Consider the following 21014-nt stretch of genomic DNA (forward strand, 5'->3'; position numbering starts at 1 on the left):
CTCTCTGCTATCAGTTAATAAAACATTTCCTGAATTATTTAACTTCCTTACAAATTCAAACCATTTTTATGTTTTTATCATTTTTCTGTCAACAGTCAAATTCCAAAGGGAAACACTATTTATGTTCATGTTTGCTTTTATTTAAAATTGTTTGATTTTAAAAGGTGTGGCATGAGCAGCACTGTGTTTGTTTGACTCTGGCTGATATATGTTATTATGGGTTGACTTTGAGTAAACTGCCATCTTGTTTGCTTAGAAAAAGAAAGATAGTGCTAATTGAATGAAAACACCATGCAAAGGATTACAACAGTCCATTTTCTTTATTTGAAATATGTCAACACTGAAATATGAATTTGAAAGTACTATATGTAAAATATAGCAAAGATTAAAATGGTTCCTGAAGATATCTTTTGTTTAAAATATGGTAATTTGCATGCAAGAAATCGCATTAATTTTCAGTGCCAAGCACATCTTTTTATTTCAGAAGAAAGTCATTGACTTAATATTCATAGAGGCATTTTTGTTGTTTTAAATGGTTGCATTATCACTGCTGCTTTAGTCTGTTAATGTTGTCTTCCTATTAATCAGAAGCTTGGAGAGCATATATGTTTATTAGCTAGAAGGGTGTTTGATAGTAAAGTCATATTTTCCTACAATTTGCTAGGGAATAGGTGTTAATGGTATAATTTCTCTTTTAAAATCTGATAATATTTCAATTTGTTCACAGAAATTTAAAAAGAAGATATGATAAAATGACCAAAAGGATGACTAGGCTTTTAAAAATATGTATGATACCGGGAAAAATAAGCCATATCTGCAATAGTCTCTATACTACTTTCCCTTTCTCAATTTAAATCACAAAATGCATCAATTTAAATGATATTCCACATTGTTTTAAATAACTCATTTTGTCATAATCTTGTTCTTTTCAATAAAATATTTGAAGCTGCTACTGTATTTTTAAAAATGAAAAATTTAAGAACAATGAGTAATTTACACTGTAAATCCTTCCAACTTGTATGATTAATTTTTCTCCCCTCATTGAGTTTTCTATATTAACCAAATTATCTAATCAAGCAAGGAAACCATTGTTTATCTGAATTATGTAGGCTTCAATTTCAATGCAACTATTGCCTACTGTGTTTATAGAATCAGATTCTGAGTAAAGGTTGCCCTAGATCAAAGTTCTTCCCTGAACGATCTTTTCTCCTTATCTCTTCTTCAGAGTTATCATGTTGCACTTTATATCAGGTGTCCTTAAGTGCTTGTCTTCTGTGGGGGACAAGGTGGGGGCAGATTTAAATTGATGGAGAATGTTCTTGAAAATTATTAATCTAATAAACGATGTGTTTCTAAATGTTAATATTTATGTGTTTCTTTTTTTATCTTAAAGATTTTATTTATTTATTTGACAGAGAGACAAAGCTAGAGAGGGAACGCAAGCAGGGGGAGTGGGAGAGGGAGAAGCAGGCTCCTCGCCAAGCAGGGAGCTCAATACAAGGCTCGATCCCAGGACCCTGGGATCATGACCTGAGCCGAAGGCAGACGCTTAACGACTGAGCCACCCAGGTGCCCCTATTTATGTGTTTCTAAATGTTAATATTTATACTGGGTTGCTACAACATTCAAAGTGGTAAGATATTTGTCCTAACCCATCCTTAGCTCTTGCATAGATCAAGACAAACTGCACAAAGTACATGGAGACTGGCGGCCCCTTCCTTACCCTACCCCATTCTCCATACTCACAGGTACTTAGAGGTACTGGTGCTGCTAGTGAGCATCCCTAGTTCCCAGGAGAATTTTAAGACCCGAGGAAGGTCCTCAAGACAAAAACTTCACCATAACAGAGACTCTCCCACTCATGTCTTATTAACTGATCTCTCCTCTCACATGTATTTCTACTTTAAATGGCATGTCTTAAGCATAGACAGATCCTGTGCAGAGCCTTAAAAATATCCTGATCTTCAGAGTTTACGATAATGGGTAAGAAAGCCCAGTGTATTCTGTCAAATAGAGATATATTCTTGGATACCACTGGTCAAATTCCCCTGTAGGTGGACAGTTTTCTAACACTCTCCATACAACTGGAAATACATGAGATTAACCCAAGTACATCATGTGAGGATATGTGTACACAGATCTCCCAGGAGACAAATTTCATATATTGGAATACACTAATATGTTTTATGAGGTTCCTGTGACCAATCTCTGCCAGAATATAGTTTACTGAAGAAAGCAGGACCTGTTGCTCTAAACCCTCAGTGCCTGAGGTCACAGAACAGGGTTATGAGCAAAAGTGAGTAAGAGAGGTTTATGAACTTGTTCAAAGTCATACAGCTCCTAAGACAGAAGTTGAATTCAAATCTGTTTGGCTCAAGCTTTAAGTCTTAATTACCGAGACTGGATAGATGGGTGGAGAAATGGATAAGCTGATGGATAAACAGACTATACACATACAAATACACACCCCTTGAATACGTAAATAGAAGAATGGGTTTATGAATAAAGCATGTTTATGTATTTATATGTTTTTGGAATAAAGTAGAAACATGAATAATAAAATAATTTGTGGAGTAATATATTTTAAAAACATTTAAAGCCTGGTTTTTAATTTCAATTCATATTACATAAGTCTACGACTCAGAGTACACGAGATGTTTTAGAGAATGTGGACAAATAATTGAAAGTTTAAGCTGCTCTTTTTAGTATGAGTTTGAGGCTTCCTTGAAGGCAGGATGAAGCTTTGCCATTCCTTCTGTCAATGGCATATAAGAAATTCGGGGGGGGGGGTTGGACTGGCATGGATTGGTGATTCAAGTGCCTATTGAAATACTATGGAGCAAACTCTACAGGCATGCTAGATAATTTTGAACAAAATATCCCAAAGGGCATCAATTAATGTTTTCCTTTTATAGGATGTATAAAAATGTGAGTAAAAATTGTGTTCATGAAATCCTCTCTTTGCCAAGGGTTTTGGTGAATACAGAAGCATTTTCATAAAAAAAAAAAAAAAAAAGTAGTGGGTGCCTGGGTGGCTCAGTTGGTTAAGCGACTGCCTTCAGCTCAGGTCATGATCCTGGAGTCCCGGGATCGAGTCCCGCATCAGGCTCCCTGCTCGGTAGGGAGTCTGCTTCTCCCTCTGACCTTCCTCCTTCTCATTCTCTCTCTCTACCATCCTCTCTCTCTCTCAAAAAATAAATAAAAATCTTTTTAAAAAAAGTAGTAGCTTTACCTTAAAGCCAGGCTTTTCCTGACTGCTTAATTCACATTTATTTTAAATATCTATTGTTTGATTCATGTATTTATTGGTATAAATGAGAAAATAAATTCTTGATGGTGAAACTATGTTTAATCACACTATCTTACAATCTTAGTGTCAGACAGTAAACATCACAATCTATATTACATTACATGAAACAAAACATTTTTCATTTCCAGGAATTGTTCTCAGATAACGGATGTGGTCAATACAACTTTAATAACTCCCCAGTAGTTTTCTTAAAGACGGTTCAACTATAGGATTGTGTGAATATATATGGTCATGAACGCCTGTTTTATCATTTGATGATCATGAATTTTGTAGTCCTCCATTCCAAAGGTTATTAATGAATACAGAATTTCTTTTAACAAGATTGTTATAGATTTGTTTTAAGAAGATAGTCTGGCAACTGACAAAGGTCACGGTTGCATTTAAAAACAAAACTGAACAAAACAAAGAGCTAGAATAAAGAAAAGGAGAGCAACCTGCAGTCATACAGAAGACAGACCCATCAGGCTACATTGTCATATTTCATCTCCAGATCAACAAGGCTGCAGGAATCATCATAAATATCTGACATGCTTAGGTTAAAGCAAATGTTTGCGCATGACAACAGCTAGGAAATAACAGCTAACTGATTGTGTACAAGTACAGTACAACCTTACTGCTGGATATTGCCCTAATTATATTTGGAGTTCCTTGATACTGTTATAAAAGGAAATATTTCATCTTAAGATGCAATCAAAGGATTTATTTTAGTTGTTATATATCCAAGTACTGAGATTACTTATGAAAAAACTGCTTACAATCAGGGAGGTTATGTTGTAAAATTAAGCTAAAATGTTGAACAAATTTATTTAGTTAAGCACTTTCATAATAAAATATGTTTTAGATTCAGATATTTTATGAACAAGTGTTTTCCTCCTTGAATACTATGCGCACAGATAAATGCAATGAATAGATTAGGAGCTTCAGTAAAATTCTACAATATCAGCACATAAAAAAAAAGTACTCTTATCTAGCTTGTATGAGAGTTCTGCGATTTTGTATTTCTTTGAATACCGAACTTTTTGAGGGAAGCAGCAAAAACCTTTTGGTGTTTGTAAGGGGATTTAGGTTCATTTTTAAAGATCTCTTTTAAAAAGACAGAAATTGTTTAAGACTATAAATGTCTTTATTGGAATTATGCTCTTACCCTCATTTATTTTAACAAGATTTGTAATGCATTCTGGCCTTTGATCTCTTAGTTTGAAACACTGCCTGTTGTTCCATTATTCCGCCATCCATTTGCAGATAACAATACATCAGAACCTTTTTCTTGCTACAGAAACAATGCCCTTTATTTGAGAAAGGACATTGTTTTGACAGATAAAGTAGGCATTTGATAAATTGAAACAGGTTCTGAATTATTTTGAGGGGAATGTGTGCTACATCTGTCTGCTGATTTTCCACTGAAGTAGTGCTTAACTTTCTTGTCTGTTTGTGATTTATTGAGCTACAGAAAAGGTTAGGAAAATTTCATGGCTCTTCTCATATAATTTGTAAGTGAATCAAACAGCATTTGTTCATGTTTATGAGACTTAAAAGGCAAAATTACTACCAAACATTTATTCACAATATCTATGGTAGTGACAACTAAAACAAAAGGAAAGAGCAAACAGAATTATTATTTCTCCATTAGTAAATTCCAAGCTAGAGGAAAGGAACACCAAAGTAAAACCATCATCCCAGTAATTTTAAGTGGTGTGGAATTTCAAATAAGGTCTCATTGTTAATAATTTACTCTTGGAATAATGCAGCTATAGCACTCTGAGGAAAACACCAAATGCCACCAGAAATGACCTTAAAATGTATCTAAGATACATTTTAAGAGCTTTGAAGAAAAATTATATTAATAGCTTGTATTTTTTTTCTAAATGAGTTTGTAACTTTCAGAGTGCTTCCTTTAATAATCCTGAAGATTTCCCTTGAGGGGAAATTACAGCCATACACAAAAAGTTTCCCAACTAAAAATTATTTAAAGTGCAGCATTCCACAAATCACAAACTTCTATATAGCATTTTCAAATTGAGAACCTGCTCTCTCTCCTGCGAGAATATCTAAAATGGTTTATTTTAATATAGAGTATAACTATGTTCTCGTAAACTTTACTATTAAGCATTCCAAATTTAAAAATCTTCTTTTAAATTATTTTTTGAATCCAGTTATCCATTCAGTCTTTAGATAAGTAGAGACAGAATTATCATCCCCACTCAACAGATGAGGTCACTGGGGAGAAAGAAAGAAAGGTCATGGAATTGTGGCAAAAGTACTATGCTGAAAGACTCTTGATCTTGTAATACCTTTTTCTAGTAGGCAGAACTGCCAAGAGCTGCATAAAACTTAAGAGTTAGATTCTCTACATGGATACTTTCTAAGTATTGTTAAATACCTGGTATGAAAAGCACATTGTTGTTTATATCTTTATGCCAAAAACAAATACACAAGACATAGTACCCTAATTGTTCTGATTCCCTGACAAATATTATTGATTTTAGACCTACTCTTTCCTTCTCTGCATAGATTTTTTTGGGGGGAAAAAGGCTATATTTAATATACAAAAATATCAAATATTAATTTGCTATGTGAATTTTCAAAATGTGCCCTAATTTTCAATGAAAAGAGTAGGGAAAGTTTACAAACAGTGCTGTAAAGCAGAACTAGTACTTTAATAAGGCTGAGGAATGAAATAGAGAGCAAGTATGAGATTATTGCTGTGATAAGATCTCCTCAATAGGTATATTTTTGAAATACAATATACAATAACAGGGGCGCCTGGATGGCTCAGTAAGGTAAACATCCGACTCTTGGTGTCAGCTCAGGTCATGGCATCAGGGTATGAGAACAAGCCTTGTGTTAAGCTTATCTCCCCCTTTCCCTCTCCCCCTCCCACTCATGCTCTCTCTCTCTTAAATAAATAAATAAATAAATAAAATCTTTAAAATACAGTATACGATAACGTACCTATAAAGTATACATAGTAACAAAAATAAATTGGTATTTCCTAGTGCTTCTTAAATTTTGTCTTCTCTTATCATAGCATGTCTTTATGTCTTTTCTCTCTTCCTCACCCCTCCCCTCCACCCCCAGCACACATACAAACACACACACACACACACACACACACACACACTTCTGATCCCGGAAATGCCAATCCACAGTTTAGCTGAGGTAATCTATTGCTGAAGATCCAAGCATGACTGAATTGCTTATTTTTATGTTCTTTTTGAGTCACTTCTAAGTAATGTAGCTTAATTTATAATTAATACATCTGTTGCCAAATATATAGTCATCAGTGTTATAATTACTGATTATTATGTTGCTAAGCCCCGCCCCCAACAAAGTTGCTGTATGCATTTTGAAGGGTAGGAAGTTGTGTAAGAGTAGGTTAATTCATTCAGTTAACAAATACTGAGCACTCATGTAATTATGGATGAGGCGTACTTCTAGTTACTGGGAATTCAGTAGTGGTCAAAACACTCAAAAACTTGCCCTCATAGGAGACGAACCATGAGAGACAATGGACTCTGAAAAACAAACTGAGGGTTCTAGAAGGGAGGGGGTGGGGGGATGGTTTAGCCTGCTGATGGGCATTAAAGAGGGCACATTCTGCATGGAGCACTGGGTGTTACGCACAAACAATGAATCATGGAACACTACATCAAAAACTAATGATGTAATGTATGGTGATTAACATAACAATAAAAATTAAAAAAAATTAAAAAAAAAACTTGCCCTCATAGAACTTAATTAATTCTGAATTTTAAGGGGCATAACCCCTCCATTTCCTGCCTCCACCTCCTCCCTTTCTTTTCTTCCTCCTTTCCTCTCCTTTCTCTTGTTTTATTCATTCATGTATTTATTCATACAGCCATTCAATAAGAATTTACCAGACACTGTTGCAAGGCACTAACTTAACAAACAGCAACACTGGAGACAACTAGTAGTCTATTAAATACATTTGCCCCATACAGAATACACCTTGTTTTCATTTTATTACTCTGAAATCTGTGCTCCATTCCATAACAGCCCCATCTCTGTCTGGGGCCTGATAGCAACTCATCTGATTAGCCTCTTCTAAGATTTCATGGTGTGAAGCAGGAGAAGATGTTAACATGTGATATGACAGCCCACAATATATTTCTGATAAAATACAATTTGGATAAGTGGACACACACATCCTTCCATTGACTTTTGACCAAAAATAATAAACTATGCATTTTTTACTTCTCATTTAATTTTTAATATTTTAAGATCATGGGACCATTTTAACGAACTGCCTATGTGTCTATGTTAATTTTTGTTTCTTTAAAGTAGAAGAATTAAAGACCCATTCTTAATTTTCGACTAATGTACAGAAGCTGCTGCACTTTACAGAAACAAAGATGTGCCTTTCTTAACATCTATGCTGAGATAGAATACAGGCTCTTTCTTTCCCTCCATAGTCTAGTCTAGTGGGCACTACTGCTACTTCATGCACATTGAGCAATTTATATTTTCATAAGCCAGAATTTGTTCCTCCATGCATTTATTCCTTTTGCCTATAATGCCTGTAACCCAAACCTTCTCAGCTTTGGCACTACTGACAGTCTGAAACAGATAATTCTTTTTTGAGGGTGTGGGTGGAGCTATCTTTAGCATTATAGGATGTTTAAAGCATCCCTGAGCTCTACCCACTAGATATATGTTGAATTCCCAACCACCACTTGTGAAAACCAAAAACGTTTCCAGACAAGGCCAAGTATGTTTTAAAATGCCAAATTTGCATCTGGTGGGCAATCACTGCTCTAACCCCATCTGCCCGGCCAGCAGCTACTCACTCTTTAAGACATACCTTAAGTATAAGTTCTTTGAAGCACTTCCCAGCCTTCCAATTACAAATGAAGACCCCAGGCTTTGTGCTCCCAATGTAAATGTTTTTTTGCCTTCTCTTATCTCACCTAACTGTACCCCACACTACAAGTTTCTCAAGGGGGAAATGTGTCTTCTTTTTTTATTCACGTCCCTGAAGCCTGTTAGCTAGTAAATGTCTATCGCCCGAATTCATGAAGGAGAAAAAAAAAAAAGAATAAATGGGATTTAAAGATGTAGATTCATTAGAAATAAACAACCCTGAAAAAAAGTTGTTATCTAGGTACATGAATGTACTATTTTTAGATAGCAAATAAGATAGGGACTTTGAAAACTGTAAAGTGCTCTACGAAACAAGGCAATTACCATATACCTCCCAGTATTCCTTCCTGGACTCTTTGTTATGGAACCAACAAAATTCAATCAAATTTCAATTCATATAATGTCAGAGAGAAAGGGTTCAGATTTCCAGGCTAAATGAAGTATTACCATCATCTGTGGAAACTCGAAATACCCTAAGGGGTGTGTGTGTGTGTGTGTGTGTGTGTGTGTGTCTGTGTGTGTGTTTAACAGAAATGGCCATTGTAACCATTATGAGGGCCTGCTGCTATTTCAGCAAGAAGCTTAAATTAGGCTATGAGAAAGTAACTGAACAGTATTTTCTAGCTTAGTTATTATTTACATTGGCTATCAATAACATTTGTTTCTGTGATACACCTGTTACAAGAAATAATATTTCTTTTGTGTTACATTCCCATCAGGCATAAAACATATGAACAATCACTGATGAAAACTAATTTCAAATGGCTTTCTGCTCAGACTAATGTGGAAACTACGGTTGTAATTATAAATTGCTTATACTTATTAAGACTCTCAGCTCTAATCCTATATGTTTCCTGTAATCTAGATAATCATTTAAAGGAGATTTTATATATTTTGAAAATATAGCTATAGAGCATTATGTTTCAATTATTTTTCCAATGTTTTTTTATTTTGAAAAGGCAAGATGTAGCAATAATTTTCAAAGCTTATTTTCTTAAGCAGAAAGTCAAATGACTAAATTATATTTCTAAACAGTATTATTTTATGAGAAAATTACTATTATTCCCGCAAACTTTTAAAATTATAATCATTTTTTTGTGCTTCAACTTTTAAGGAAAGCTTCTATAATTGGCTTATGTTCAAAGGATATGAAAAACTATGTATTCATTAAGATGTCAATTAAATTTCAGAAATAATTTTAAAAGTGGAAAACAGAACAAGCAAGAATTTTGAAAAATGCAATTAGAAACAAAGGCTCGGATTACTGCTGAATGAAATGTCAAGCTAAATTCCCAAAATGGTAAGTGGCTTAAATATTAAATTATGTGTGAAACAATCTAAAGAATAAATATGTACATAGCTTATGATGAAAAAAACTATTCAGTATTTAAGCCTAATTCAAGTGAATTTCAGCTTGAACTTTCCTTAATAATGATTTTATGGAAACTATCAAAGTGAGTGCTCTGTTCTGCCATTCCTTCTGAAAAATATCACTTGAAGACAAAAGCAAAAAAAAAGTTTAAGAAAATTTGAAAAGCTCAATATTCCTAATAAAAGAAGTTACCAATATCCTTTTCATTTTACTTAGAATCAGAGATTGCACCCAATACCCTCCATTCACCCAATGGCTACCAGCTCTTTCAGTCAACATGATATTTATTCCATTTATTCTGGAAATTGCTACTTTCTGCAACTAGTTTACAGCATGGACAGATGGTTTCAGTTGTACCTACATCTGGGTACAAAATTACAAAAGGATGTATCTATTGGCTGTGCTCTTTTCAAGAAAAAAATAAATGAACATGTCAAAATAATCTTCGGCTATTAAGGATCTTGGAGACATTAATGCAATCTCCCATTTCAGGTAAAAATCCCATTTCCAGCATTCTTAAACTAAGAGATGGCAAAGCAATTTCTTACATTACTGGACGATGTTCCTTTAAATGTCAGAGGAAACACCTGTGTTTAAGATATGCTTTCATGCGTCTTCTACTCACTGGGCTTAGATTTTTTTCAACACTGAAGCTATTCCTAAATTAGTTTTTTTTAAATCTTAATGCCAAATAACAATTGTAACTGATTTTTTAAAATTTAATTAATCTTCTTATTTTGCCTGAACAGATGTATTTATTTATTTGGGAGTACTGGAGGCAAAGAAACATTGTAGCACACTGGACAACACGTCAGAGGGGCCGCCTGTGCAGTGTCATATAGTTCTCTTTGCCTCAGTTTGGCTGTTTGCATGTATAATTCATAGGAGTTAGGACGTTTTATCCTGACGTGCAGGAGATTGATCTAGACCAGCTTTTAAAATAAGGTAACTTTGGTGAATCCAAATTACTCCATTATGCCTCACGTAAGACCTGGCTCCACGACGATTCCTGTTAAAATGTGGTTTCTAAACTTCCCCCTCATAAACCCTGCTCTTTTCGGATAATAGATCAGGAACCCATATTAACTCTGACTTGCTCCACACCGCACTTAGGTGATATGGAACCAATATCGAAGAAATTCTAGAATGAGGCCACTAAGAGTTTGAGTGGCTGAGGAGTATCTCCCTCTGTTTTTTCTAAGGACAGACTTGCAGATGACCTGTGGTTTTACAAATTTGCACAGTGAGTATTTTGGGGTATGTATTCTTTTGTGTTGGTCTTATCCTTATTAGTTGTGTAAAATTTGTTGAACTATCAGATTTCACCATATTTCAGTTTCCTTATCTATAAAATAAGAAACAGAAACATCAGCTCTAAGTTCTACAGGACATAAACTAAATTGTGATTGGATGCAAAGATTATCAGGGGCCCTGCACAAGGTATCCTGCAAAGTTTCAGAAAACTATTTATATTTTAAAAATCAATAAATGTTAAAAGAGATGTGAGAGTGGGATCCACATTCCTCAGCATGATGTTCTCCAAGAGTCTACAAGAAAACATCCTTGGCCAGTTTCCCAAACCCTCTTAAAATTAATGGGAAAACCTTGAACTTGGGGGCCATGCTCATCTACTACTCACCCATGTCTTGACCAATGACATGGCCACATTTTTTTCTTTGTTGTGCTTCCCTTGCTCCTTTGCTGAGATAAAGGTATTATAAGACTAGGGCAGGACAAAAGTCGACTGAGGGTAGACCCAGTTCCTACATGTCCTAAGCAGGCCCTACCCACACCTTCTGAACCTATGAATCTTTGGACAGCAAAATCTTCTCCAAACATTCTGAAACATCAAACCAGAGGCAAGCATCTTATTTTCACTTTCTAACAAATGCAGAAAGAGCTGACCTGCATACTTCATAGATAGTTCACATACCCAAACACAGTCACTGAAACATTAAACACACCAAGGATGCAAATAGCCTCAAAGGAAGGGCTCTCTCAGGCCCTCCTCCATCTGCAGAGCATTTTCCATTTCCCTGTGTTCAGTAATTGCCAGTGTGTTTACTCCACAGTACACACTGCTTATTCCTCTAGTGTTAGAGTAAATATTTCTCAAAAATATCTAACCTTTTTAAAAAGTATTTATTTATTTTAAGGAGAGAGGGTGTGCACACACACGAGAGAGTGGGGAGAGGGGTAGAGGGGAGAGGGAGAGAGAGAGAATCTCAAGCAGACTCCCCACTGAGCATGGAGCCTGACATGGGGCTCAATCTCACCACCCATGAGATCATGACCTGAGCAGAAACCAAGAATTGGACGCTTAACCGACTGAGTCAGCCAGTGCCCCCCAAATATCTAATCTTTTAATAACATTCTCTTTCAGGGATACACAGAATAAAATTCTCAAGGGCCTGTCCTAATTTTGTGCCTACTTTATGGGATGAGATAATGGAAGGTAGGTTCTAATTCTGTCTGAGAATACCTGGTTAAATCATATAACATCCAGAAGGCTTTGATGCCTACCTCCAGAAATAAAGATAAGTTTTCTGAAGAATTTATAAAGGCTGACTTTTTAACTCAACTTTCATGGGAAAGTGAAAAAAAAATTTAAATCCAACTCTCGTTAAATAGCAGCAACTAAAGTGAATTTATTGATTTATTAATGTAACTAGGGTATTCAAAAGAAGGATCTGGCTTCAAAAAGCATTCAAGCTATGTCTTCAAGGATCTGTGATTCTGGTTTTTTTTTTTTTTTTTTTTTTTTCCTGTTCTCCTCTGTGTTGGTTTCATTCTTAGGCAAGGTTTCTCTGTGCAGTTGGCTAAAATGACCGCCGGCAGATCTAGACTTGTGTTTTTCTTCCAACTAGTAGCTCGAGATAAAAGAAAGGATCTCTTTTTGATAGAGCAAGTCCTAGGGATGACTTTTTCAGCTCACTTACGGTTATGTGCCCATGGCTGAGATTCTATATTTTAACTGTTCTTAGCTGATACAGATATATTAGTGTATGGAAAGAGATGATAACAACAACAACAACAACAACAGTTTACCAATTATATGTGCCTTTCCATTTTCAGAGATTTTTAATATGTATGCACTATTTGAACCTAAAAACACTACTACCAACACATAGGCTAAATATTTTATCTACATCAAGGATAAGGAAAACTGTCAATGAGAGAAGTAATATCATGCATTCCTGGCCACATAATTGATTAGTAGGACAGTCTGGATTGAAATGCCAGTCTCTTAATAGTAATCTCGGCTGGAAAAGAACACTAGGGTGGAGGATTTGGACAGTTGTTAGAAACTGCATTTTAACCAGGGTTATTTCTGAGTTATTTATGCAAGCTCAACTGTGTTAAGTAGGAAATTTGGGGAAATTCAGAATGTGTGCATTAGAAGACCCTACACAAATGGTTTAACACTCCCATTCCCAAGATGAGCACCCCTGAGTTTGATTGTGATTTTTAGTATTAAGATTTAAGGAGAAAATTAGAAGAATATGAAATGAGAGCAGATTTCACATTTTCCAGTAAAATTTCATGATTCTTTTATTTATTATTCATTTCTCTGTCCAGTTAGGTAGAATAGCTTGAGTATCTCCAGACTACTAGCTGTCTTTCAAAAAGGTAGGCAGGTAGGACTGGAGGTGATTTGGGGGGGGGGAGAAAAAGAAGAGGGTGACTGTGGTGTAAAAATTTGTAGATGCCGATGTATCTGGATGATTTAATTCTGAGGACTTTAAATAAATTTGAGAAATGACTCTTCAAAAAAGTAAATAACCTTGAAAAGAAAGGGTTAAGATGGTCACAAGTTGAAGTAAGTTGGCACATCTTTTCTCAACTTCTCCCATAAAGTATGTCCCACCAACTTAATGGAATGAACTGCAGGGGTGTTAGAGATGGTGTGTCAAGTCCATACCACTTTAACACCAAGGTATTTGGCTAACAATGGCTGAAATGGAGCAACAGCTAAGAGACAAGATGGATGCTAATATACTGGCTTTGTGGTCCCCACCAAAACATTCAAATGAATCCCTCACTGATGCCAACTTGCACATCTGGATGGAGGGCCATATGATATCAGGAGACCTGAGGAAAAATAACCCTGTGGTATTTGCTAGTCGGAACTTTTGAGGAATTTGATTCTGCCTTAGAAGTACTATCCGATAATGCCCAAGGGCATGGAGTAGAGTATGGGATCCAGAGGTTTCGAAAAAACGAAAACAAAACTATCGGCCAGTACCCAATTTCTGCATTTTACTGCCCACAGAAGTGACCAATTTATAATCAATTCAAAACTGCAAGCCTCTAGAATTAGCATATGTTGACTGTTTGGCTCTTAGAATAAGCACCTGGGCAGTATTTTGATAGGAACAGACACTTTTAATTACTATGTCCAGTGATATTCTCTCTGGCACCAGAAAGCCTAAATACTGAAATGATTGGTAAAAAATTTCTCCATTTGGAGTGTACTCAAGCATATTTGAAGCAAGAGAGATATTTTGGGAGTCAGTTTCTATGAAAATATTTTAATTGGCAAGAATAAATAATATAAAGTCCCTCTCTTTCACCATTTTAATAAATTGAACCTCCAAAATGTAATAGGACTGTTAAACATGCTAACTCTATGCCCAAAAAAGCTTTGAAGCCAACAATATACAAATATATACTAGCTCATGCACTTGAGCGACACAATCAGTCCCCTTCTAATTACTTGATATTCAAGATAATATCTCACATTTAATGTACTTTAGTGTTGGCACTGGCCATAAAGGGAAGGCCAGTATATTCGCACAATATGCGTCAGAGTAAAATAACTCAGAAGACCATGGCTGACAAATATTAGTTGAATGATTTAATACCATCCTATTTCTTTTCATTTTGTTTCAAGAAAAGAACACTTACTTTGTCATTGGTCAACTATAGGTGTTTATGAATTACTACTTTTTTGGTATGAAACCAAATTGTATGAAAATATTACTTTGCCTAGTAGTGATATTTTAAACCATAGGACATCTCCCGTTGTGGAATCAAAATCTATTCTCATTTTTAAGAATAACCTAAGAGAAGTGGAACAGAAACTATTGGTTATCCTCAAGAAAAAATAAAAATTAGACCAATGGCATGCACAAAAACATATTCAAAATAAATATAAACCAAAATATAATAAGCTAAATAAAAAAATCTATGGAAGAAAATATACATTAATGTTTTGGCCTTAAGATACAGATTTCAGAGGCAAAATCTAAAAGACAAATCCCTTGTCCTACCACTTCCAACCCCTAATTTCCTTCATAATTCAACATGTTATATATTATGGAAATATATATAATGGCATGGCATTTAACACCCTGTTTACTACAAAATGCACTTATTATCTGTGTTGTTTGTTGTTTCTTTCCTTCTGCTAGAATGCAAACTCCATGCTCCATGCTTTGTCTATTTTATGCCATGAAGCATTCTTAGCACCAAAAATGTAAGGATCTGGAATTTTATGCCTATTATATGCTAACGATCTAACTCAGGGCAAAAGACGGAAGACTCTTGGGCCAAGGAATTTAATTCTCATAGCATTACAAGCATCAAGAGCATCAGCATATTTGTTTATGTCAGTTCCTTACCCCAAGTTCCATGGGGGTGATATCATATGGGCACAGGTAAGTCCTGCACACACCGTGTGGGTGTGTTTGAATTAGAGCTAAGGAAACAGGAGCTAAGGGAATTCGCATTTTATAACGAGTGGTAAGCAAGCCTGCACTCTGTGTAGAGGAAGACAGTACTTCATCTCTCAGAGTTGCTTACTGTAAACACAATCCTGAGGAATGACTTATGTAAAGAGTAGCAAACTCGGCATACACATTCAGAACACGTGGCGATACTCCATGGCCATGGATCTTGTCCAACAGATCTGTGTGGGGAACATAGTAGGAACTAAATAGTCACTGAAAAAAAAAATCAATGAACAGACTGAAAAGTCTAAATATGTTAAACTTTTAAAAACTATATAACAACTCCAAAACAAAGTGAAAGCACAGACTGTGCAAAAATATTTACAAAAGATTAATAACCAGAGTAAATAAAGAGGTAATCTGAAAATCATCAAGAAACATACACATGAACCAATAGGGAGAAAATGAACAAAGGATAAGAAATGGAAACCCAAATGGCCAATAAATACATAACATTTCCCAACCTCAATAGTAATTAGGAAATTGAAAGGTGAAACTTTATGAAATATTATTTCATATTTTTCAGTTTGCAAATTTTTAAAAAATTGAAAATATCAAGTGGCAGTGACAGAATGTGGAAGGATGCTTTTCAGAAAGAAAAAAGAAAAAAATATATTCATAAGAAATACCATGTAGCAGTTTAAATAAACAAAGGCTAAAATATCAACATGTGCAAATATCAAAACCATAATTATGAGTGAAAATAGAAACATGGGAAAATTCTAAGGCTTTAAAACATAAAAATAATAGTAAGGTTATTTATAAATGCTTTCATGCATGGTAAAAATCGTTAATATCCAGAAGAGTAATAAATATCAAACTCAGGGAAGTGGCTATATCTAGAGATGGAAAGAGATGAATAGAATTTGATTAGGGATAAGAAAGTGCTATTAAATCCCTAATTTTCTTAAGATTAAATGCAAAACAAAAAACTTATATTCTTATTTTTAAGACAAATAAGAATAAAAGCTGGGCATCCTATATATCTTTTTCCATATGCTAAAATGCTTCGTTGTAAAGAAAAAGCTAGGTATCAGTTTGTAGGTGAAGATTTAAAGTCACCACATTTGACAGCATAGAACATAAAACGGATTTAATCCTTTTAGTGTAACATGATGTGGTCATCAAAGCAGACTGGACATGTTCTGTACCCAAAATGATTCTGTTTCTCTCTTGGGAAGTTAAGATCTCATGGCTCTAGCTGCTAAAAGCTTGGTTTCTAGAGCCATCTGAGGATAAGATCTTGTCTTAATGGTTGTCCTCTAGCAATCATAGTGCTGATCTGGATCATAGGCTCTGAAACCAGACCACCTGGATTTGAAACCAAAGTCTTCCTTTTCATGGCTGGCTGCTCCCTGACCAGTTATTTACATCTGCTTTATGACTCAGTTCACATAATTATAAAATAGGAATAGTAATGAAAATGTATTTCTTCTTTGGATAAATCCCTGGTCAACTTCCATCTATAATTTTGACCAGCTTCTTTATCCCCAATTTGGCCCAAGAATCCTCTCATTCTTGAAATCACTCAGAGAAAGGTGAGACCATCCCCATTTTCTGGTATGGATACTGGTTATTTTAAGTTGATCTGTGGCATTCCTCTAGGCTTGTTTATTCATTTATGAGTGGGCACGTGACCTAAGCAGACCAAATCATACCAAAGGAAAAAACCTTATCATATACCCTTGATTTTCTCCTTTCCCTTCTAAATGGAATTAAACAAAAAGCCATGGCCTTCAATTTCCATTGGTGATCATCATGTACCATGATGGGAACTAGGCTGAAGACGAAGGGTTAACAAAGCAGAGCAGAGGGGCAGAAAGATTGCGAGTTTTGATGACATGAGTGAGCCCCAGACAGAACTGCACCCAAAGCCTGCCTTATCTCTGAAATTCCAATTATTGTGAGATATTAAATTTCTTTAATATTTAAACCAATTTGACTTAGCGTTTTCTGTTACTCACAGAAGAACACAATAACTGATATACTATCTCATATATTGAACTGGAAAAATAAATGAGAAAAATTTATAATGCACCTAGCAAAATGCTCAGCACATGGCTATTTTTAGCTAGAACAGGTTGGCCCCTATGTCTCCTTTGTCAACACATTTTTTCTGCGTATTAGGTAATTGGCTTCTATCAGTTAGCCTAATCCTCGTACAACCCTTGCCTTTTTCCATAGTTTTCACCTTCCCCATACATATTGTCTTATAAACAGTGTTATTGATAGGCAGTTTATATTTTATAATTCAGGGCCTAACATAGTACCTGACACAAAGGAAGCATTCAATATATATTTTTAAATAAATGAACTTAAACTCATCTGACCCTACAACACATAACAATGATTCTTATGATTTTTATACATCTGCCTTACTAAGCCTCCCACAGGGAAATGGTTCATTTACACATGGGCAATCGATTATATATTTACAGATACAAAAACTTTCACATGCTAGTATTTTATCATATAAACTTTGAAACTTTGTAAAAGTTAGTTGTTTGATTCTGGTATAGTAACACTCTAAGACTTATCCTCAGATGCCACAGCTTAATGAGAGGCTATTCCTCCCATTGTTCACTCTTTTTCCCTCATACAAAAATTAGAAAGCCAAAGATAAATAGAACAATTAGAGACTCAGAAATATCTAAGGAAGAAGGAAAACAACTTTAAATATAAGTAAGGTAATATTTGTAAGTCAGGAGTAAAATATTCATTCTACCCACTCTTAACGCTAACTTTTAGCAGTTACATCATTTAGGAGAGAAGAAGAAAAAAAAAAACGATATGTTCAACTACAATGAAGTATTTAAAATACTATTTTAATAATAGCAAGCACAAAAACACTTAGCATGTTCACTCAAACATGAATGCTTAATCCTTCTGAATTCTTTAAATCTCTGATCTCCTTTGGGAATGAAATAACTTAAGGGCTCAATTTGTACTGGTAGCTTAATGATTAAAGATGAAAAAGTCTTTGCCTGTGCATCTGATTTTTATATGCCTTGTTTTACTGCAAATCCTATTAAAATAAACTCTGCTTTTAGTTGCTGTGAGTAATTGGATCCAGTACTTCACAGTTGAAAAATGTTGGCTTCCAATTTTAATCTTTCTTACTAAAAGGATGACACTAGAAAACAAGAGGGCTGTAAGTACTACGGAAGATACAACTGTCAAAATAAAATGTAAAAATAGTCTACTATGTTGGTAAATCGTGTATGTCTACATGTTAGGGACAACTCACAGCTATTTGCAATAGTACTTTCTTATTTGTTACAAATAAAATGAATGTGGGTACCTTTTCTACTTAATTTTCTGCCAATAAAGTAACATAGTATTTTAGGCCCAAAATAAGAAATCTAATGCTGGCCTTTAGACTTTATAACTCATACCCAAAAAATAGTTACCTGATTTAAATATAATTCTGTAAAGTCTATGTATGTAAGTACATGTATGGGTAGGAAATAGGAGCAAAGTGGGGATACTTTGAGAAGAAAAGTCTAGGGGCGCCTGGTTGGCTCAGTCGGTTAAGTGTCTGCCTTTGGCTCAGGTTATGATCCCAGGGTCCTGGGATTGAGTCCAGCATCGAGCTCTCTGCTCAGCGGGGAGCCTGCTTCTCCCTCTGCCCCTCTTCCTGCTTGTGTTTCCTCTCTCTCCTTCTCTCTCAAATAGATAAATAAAATCTTTAAAAATAAGAGAGAGAGAAGAGAAGTCTAACTTGATTTTGCTCACGGTCGGCACCAAGACTTGACATTCAGAATGTTTTTTTCACCAGAATCTTTGCGATGACAACAAAAATATTTGCTTAAAAATAACAGAAATATGTGCAAGGAATGAGAAATGTGTACAAGTTACTGTGTAGCAAAAGGTGAGTGATAAACAAGCAGATTGGATAGCGGCCTCTAGTTTCTTCTCAGTCAGAAAGCAAGGATCATCCCTTGTGAACACAAGACAGTATTGTCGTGGATAAAATTCCAGCTTGCAAAGTAGCAATTAGAACTGTAGAAAACTATCCCTGTGAAATTTGTAATACCCTGGTCCTAATAGATATCTCTGATGAGAAGGACAACAAAATTAATGTGATTTATTTTTATTTTATGTAGTGAAATGTCGATATTTTGTGAGACCTACATAACTCCTTGAAGCCCAATTTTCCAAATAATCAAGACATGTTATAAAATGATGTACAGCTAAATAGTTATTCAAACTGCAAAATACTAGTTGATTTCAATGTAACATAATATTAAACATTCATTGATATGATTTCACATTGCAACTAGTCTTCAAGAAACCCCTCTTGTAAAGTTTTAGTGTAGTATCAGACATAATATGGTGTATAATCAGTTATGATCTATATGAAGCTGTGTTTTCTCTATATACTTCAGATGTAGATACAGATTGCAACAAATTGAATGTAAAAGCTTTTTCATTAAATCAGACATTATGGAGAATGATAAAAATGTGAAACAATACCACTCTTCTCACTAAATATTTGTTTTGGGAAATACACTCATTTTTCATAAAACTATATTGTTGTTAACAATATAATGAGTTTTTAAATTTTATGTAGTTTAAATAGATCACATAGATTAAGGATAAATATACATATTTTTAAATACTCAGGTCTAACTTAGGATATGTAGCTGTAGATTAAACCACATAAACAAAAGCTTTTTGGAGTCCTCATTAATTTTTAAGAGTAGAAAGAGGTCCTGAGGCCAAAAAAGTTTGAGAACCATTTGGATTAGATAAATAGGCATGTTAACATGTTGAAAGAAAAAAGAAAGAGAAAGAGAGAAAAAGAAAGAATTTAAAAGAAAACCAGAAAGGGGATAAAATTTTTATATAATATATTTTAGTAAAATTTTTAAATTGTAATAATTGTTTCACTTGATCAAGGTCAAAACAAAAATCCAAAGTAAATTGAATACACTTCTTTCTAAAATTAGAAAAAATCATTTCTGTATCTAAGAAATATTCCCTAAAATTTCCACTGATAGAAAAAGAAATTGCACAAAATATTTTGAAATTGAATACATCTTTAAAGTAGTTATTTCCGTTGCAGACAATACTGATTGACTTCTCTTTGGTGAAAAGAATACTAGAATTCTCTCTGTCTTCCTACCTACCAACCTGCCAATTTACACATGATTTTACTATTTACTGACAAGGTTTAAATTTTTGTAGTGTGTCCTCAAACCATAATTCCCAGTTACTGTTTCACTTATGAAAGGGTTTAATACCTCCTACCACTGATTTTCCACTCAAGCTTGTGGGGTTTTTATGTTTTGTGTGTGTGTGTGTGTGTGTGTGTGTATGTGTGTGTGTTTCTCTCTGGTTTGAATACATTATATTGTCAAACAATTATTTCAAAAACAAATCAAAAGAACCCTTCAGCTCTGTGGGTAAAACGATAGTTTCTGTGTTCCCCACATCACCTGTCTGGAAATACTGCTGTTCTTACACACTATTAATTCATTTGTTCTATACTGCAGCTAAATTTTCTTCTATTCAAATTTTGAATATGTTTTGTTTCTCCAAATTTTATGTTATCTCTATCCTTCATAGCTACATTGTGTTCCTACTTACCTTAATTTCTCAAAAATATTCATAGGTATTCACTGTTATTATCGCAAACCTTTTACGTCAGAAATATGAATTTTAGTTCTTCTAGCTTTTTCTAATGTAGATATGAGTTTTATCATACTGCTAACAA

This window comes from Eumetopias jubatus, unplaced genomic scaffold, assembly GCF_037043125.1.
Source record: "Eumetopias jubatus isolate StellerSeaLion01/CBP00866 unplaced genomic scaffold, mEumJub1_p1.0 scaffold_3, whole genome shotgun sequence".
NCBI classification, from domain to species: Eukaryota; Metazoa; Chordata; class Mammalia; order Carnivora; family Otariidae; genus Eumetopias; species Eumetopias jubatus.